Here is a 6,000-nt window from a genome sequence, read left to right as displayed (position 1 = left end):
AGAAAAGAATCCTTCTGTGTGTTAAAATAAACCTCCTCTAAGGTAATGAAAATAAAATAAAATGCAGATTTAAGTGTGTGTGTGTATATATATATATATTACTTCTAACTAAACTATTGTATATAAATAAAAAATGAATTTGAAATGTATGCTGCATTAAAAAAAACAAAATATATATATATACTATAAACCTGTAATGAAAATTCTAGTATATAATATTTCCGGTTTAAAAAAAAATAAAAAATTATTTGAACTGGAATCTATATATCCTTCTATCTTCGAATCTGGTTCAATCATTAGTTGAGCATTCTATCACAGTTACGCATACATTTTTTTATATAAATATATACATATATATATATATACATATATATATATATATATATACATATATATATATATATACATATATATATACATATACATATATATATATACATATATATATATACATATATATATATATACATATATATATATACATATATATATATACATATATATATATATATATACATATATATATAAGGAGGCACAAAAAAAAAACTTAAAAATAAAATAAAAAATCATACTGTCATGGGTATTCACAGTGGGCGGCACCGTGGCCACCACTGTGGGTATCCACAGTGAGCGGCACCGCCGCCACTATGGGTATCCACAGTGGTGCCCACGTGCTCCCATTCGGTTCGCAACCGCCACCCTCGTTGCCCTTCCTCCACCCCCTTCAACTTCCTCTGCCTTGCCATGAGCTCCGCCGCCCCTTCACCTACACACACACACAGTCCAAAAACAAAGAAATGTGATAGCAAAAAAGATAAAACCCTAACCCAATTTTGGGTTAGGGTTAACAAATAAGATGAGAGTAAAAAAAAAGAGTCTTAAGAATATAAAATAAGATAAACCCTAGTTAGGGTTAATATATAAAAAAGTTATAATAAAATGTTAAGGGGGAAAGTTCTTTTAAAATTTTGAAATGGGAAAAACCCATTTGATTTAAGATAATTATTTTAGGTTAGTTATTTTTTTATTATAGATATTAGGGATTTAGTGGAGAATGTAATTATATATTTATATAGACAATTATATATGCATGTATGGGTAATTTCCTTAAAGAATTTATTAATAGATATTTTATAAAGTAAAATGATTAATTTTAGATTAAAGGGGTAATTTAATGTCGAATATTAAATATTTAATATTTAATGTTTAAGGGGAATTTATTCGATAGTAATGTGAATTTATTGCTTAGGAGATTATTATATTCGACTTAGTTAACTTTAATAGGTGAATTTTATAACAATATTTACTATTGCTCAATTAATTATTTTTGGATACAATGGAATATGTATTAACATTATTTTAATTAGTATCAAAAGTAAATAAATACTATTAGGGATGATTATTATCTCTTGATTAAAAATTGAAGGATTATTTGGAGTAAATTAATTAATTAATAAATAAAGTTGTGATGACTCTTTGGGGTAGAACTATTTTAGTGTTAAAATTGTAAACGCTATATTTGTTGAGTTAATTAAATTAAATTTAGGAACCCACTCTTTTAACGCATGAGTTAACCCTTAGTATAGACAAACTTATTTATCACATCTTTTATTGATGAACATCTAGTATTTTTGGTGTTGTTAAAAAAAAATTGTTGTTGCATTTTTTGCCCAAAAGTTTGGGCATTACATTCAAAAAATGAAAGAGAAAAAACATGCCCTATAGCCCAATTTGGATTTTTTTCCCCTTTTGGTTTCAATTAGGAAATGAAATATTAACACTTAAGAACATAAGACACACCAATAAGCCTATGCAAGTGGGATTATCAATCCTTGTAGTCACAAAGTACACAAGAAAAGATGGCCAAAAAGTTCAACTAAAGGCTTTACAAGCTCAACTAGGGGTATCCTTGATACACCATAAGGGTCCATTGAAGCTTGATCCCAAATATGAAAGGGAACATTCACAAACAGTTGAGAGGAAATGGTAACCCACTCTCTATCTTCACTTCTCTAAGGTATAAAGTTCTTAGAGGCTCTGTCTAGATTGATAATATTTTACTTTCAAGAGGTATTTATTTTGATTCACCCCTTGCTCTTTATACTCCATTGAAACATGGGAGTTGAAGTATTTCCCAAGAGTGATCACTTCTCTAAGAAACCCCTCAAAAAATAAAAGCAAGATCACTTATTTCTAATCCTCAAGTTCATTGCTAGGATGCGAGAGGAGAGCATATGTAAGTAGATCTTAGGGATTAAAAGTCAAAGGGGTTTTTTTAAGCCTCATTCCAAATGTGTGACTAATTTTAAGCCCAATTTAAATGTGAGGAAGACAAATGAAGCTTAATGATCAAATGAAAGAAATTGAATTTCTATTACATATGAATGGTTGAGATTGTTTGATTTGTAGAAAAGAGAGTTTATAACAAATATACCTAGATTTAATGTTTTTCAATCTTGTTGAAACTCTTGATCCAATATGAAAGAGCCCCAATGTTAGCCTTAGATGTTGAAATTTTCCACACATACTAAGGAAAACAAATAACAAGAGAAAATCCTATAACAATAATGCTATATTAAGTTAAGGGGTTAGATACAACTTAAAATTAGTCAAATCCAAGATAGATTCCAAATATTACAATTAGAAAACTAAATCATAGTGAAACCCACACCTCTCACAATCCTTGGGCAAAAGAATAGGAATAGGTCACCCAAGTGTAGGAATAGGTAATAGATATGCTTGAACAGTTCACAGATACATGAAATCAAGCTATAGATGTGTAGAATTAGGTCACATATGCACAAAAATAAATTGTGCAGGTGTCAGAAAAAGGTGAAAATATTTGTTAAAAAAGTGTAAAATACATCGTGCAATTGTATAGAAATAATTGACAAAAGCATAAAAAAAATATCCAAAAAAAAAGTCACAAGTACACATAAAGACACTAAAATTGCATAGGAAGATAGAACAATTGCATAAAAAAACACTATAATTACACAAAAATAGGTGACAAATGTGTGAAAATAGGTGACAATTACTTAGAAATTCCTATAATTATCAAACAAAAGCCTAGGTCAACAATAGATGTGTAGGATCAAAATAGAAGTACATAATTGGTAAATAAAAGCACATAAATAGAGTATATGCATAGAAAACAAGTGCAAAAGTGCCAAAACATGAACAATTGTGTAGATCCAAGCCCATTGATGAAAAAAGAAAATGCTCTAAAATTGAAATTGATCTTCTATATATAGCTAATGTGACTTTAGTCGGCTTAGAAGCAAAAATATCACCTACAACTTTAAAAATAAGACACTTCTTGCAAAAAAATTTTGTTAAATTTAAGGATGTGAGTCCCACTAGATGTGTCAAAAATGTGAAGGTATCAAAGCATGAATCAAATAAGATGGAAATAATTTAATGCAATATCCAAACTCATAATCCACACAACCACTAAATGAAGCATAAGATCTATGCACAAATCAAATGATAAACACCAATACCAATCCAAAGACCTTAGGGTGGCTCCATTGTTTAAATGATATTTCTTGAATGCTTAATGTAGATTTTCTCTTAAATTTTGCAGCATAACTTTGATATCAACATGACAGTATAAAATCTTGATGTTTGATAGATGCTAGTTTGCTTGCTTGATAGTGATAATGCTCAAAATGATAGTTGTGATCTTGATCTCATGAAGTGTTAGGGGGAATATGAATGAGTGAAGGTCTGATTTATATGTCTCACTTAACACTTGATCAATTGTGAAGATTAATTAGAAAAATTGACAGTTGGAAAAACCTGAGAGGGTAAGACCTATAATTAGCACATAAATTGATGGGGTGGAAGGATAAAGGAGGGTGCAAATGTATAGAGGAATTAAATAAAATATTTATTTTATTTATTTGAGGTTAGAAAATTACATAGGGGGTTCACTTAGATAACCTGGATTATAGCACATGTGTTCATGTCATACCAAATAATCCCCCTATTTTCAAAAAATATTGCCCTAAAATCTTTTTTTGTCACCCCCTCCCAATACACAACGTAAATTAAAAACCCCTCATTTTGATCATATATTGCTTTTTTTCATAGCCCCAATTAAAAAACCCCCTATTTTTACCAAATAGGCAATATATTGAGCTTATTTTTTGAGATATTAAACTCCCCAATATGAATGCATGTGATATAATATTGCCTAGCCAATGAAGCCCCAGTGGAAAATTAAATAAATTATTTATTTTTTGGTAGAAGTGGCAGCTAATTAAATATTTTTTGAAAATTATTTAATTATAGACCAAAAGATAAATCAATTAAATAATAAAATTATTTAATTAATAGTGGGGAGAAATTGATGAATTAATTAAATAGTTAAAAATATTCAAGTAATAATTTAAGGAAAAGGATAATGAATTAAATAAGTAAATATTAGACTAATTAAATAATTTATAAATATTTAATTAATATGAATAGAAAAATAATAATAAGGTGATGACACATCAAGATGAAAATGCATTAACCATTTTTAGATGTCTACAAATATAAGACTACTCAAGACCAAATCTAAGAAAGAGCACATAAGAGACCCCTATTACTTTTCTACATCAAACTCAAATATAAATCATAGGTCTACAAATATGAGCCCTAAATCAACACAAAATAAGTATAGATTTGTGAAGAGATATTTGAAGAAGCACTTTTTTAAAAATTGATAAAGAATGGACAAAATAGTTTGAAGCTTGATTGGATCTTTGAATGGCTTAGAATCAAAGTCTCTTGCTCTAATATCATGTAGAAATTAAGTATAAGAATTAATGTTAGTTTATGATCAAATAACTCCAACCATGCTCAACAGATAAAAGATAACAAAATATGTAAATGAGCCTATAGACAAAAAGTATCTTTGTATATCATAAAATCCAAAGACCTAGATAATAAACAATGAACTTGATATATTTATATATACACATCCAAGTCATTGGAATATAAAATGGACCAACTAAAACCAAATACCAGATTACACATTTCATGAAGACTCCAAGAGCCAACTTTGACCCTACAAAAGGCCAAAGTAAATAGCACACAAGTATCAACATTTTCTACTATGCTTCCTACTTTGTTCTATAATTTTATAACTCTTCATTCAATCCACATTGTTGTTCTAAACAACTCATTATGATAAATGTAGGATGCATCTTGAATTGGCCTTTCTTAGACAACTTTTTCAATATTCTGTAACCTATCAATAATGATTTATTTACTATGTTTTTAGTATTAATAAAAAGATTGAGACAAAAGAAAACGAGCAAAAATTTTTGATGCGCATTCCATTATCTATTGAATTTTAATTGCTACAACTCTTTAATAAAGAGTGTCTTAACTTACATGGGACTTACATTGGATTTCCAGACTTACACTGGATTTCCAATTTAAATTTGCCAAAGTGTAGATTACACAACTACTAACACTTTCTACTTTGTTTCTATTGTTAGTTTTCACCTACGACAGGCACCCATAACATCCAATTTTTTTATTAGTTCAACCAATCATTGTATAGAACTAAAAAAATTGAGCAACATTTCTATGGTCTAGAATTAGTTTTTAACTTAATAATTTAAAAAATATCATTTATCTTTCTATCTATTGGTTCATGTTGGGAATAGTCATTACAAAAATCAAATTATTATTTATCTTTTTTATAAATTTTGTCAGCTTAATTTTGACTTCAATGACATATAAAATACTATATACATCACACTAAAAGTACATTGTTGAATTTAACATTATATTGTTTCCTTGAATGACATTTGTGATGTCATTCATATATATCCAATTAAATATACAATTTTAAAAAAAAAAAAACCTAGACATTATGTAATCTTAAAATACCTACCTACTTAAAGTATTGTCTCTCTGATTTAATGTTTTGATTGTTTTTTATTAAAATAAGCAACAAAACAAGGGTGTTGGCCCTCAACAAAACAAGGGTGTTGGCCCTCA

The sequence above is a fragment of the Cryptomeria japonica genome, chromosome 6, assembly GCF_030272615.1.
Source record: "Cryptomeria japonica chromosome 6, Sugi_1.0, whole genome shotgun sequence".
Taxonomy (NCBI): Eukaryota; Viridiplantae; Streptophyta; class Pinopsida; order Cupressales; family Cupressaceae; genus Cryptomeria; species Cryptomeria japonica.
Note: the sequence above shows the minus strand (reverse complement) of the source record.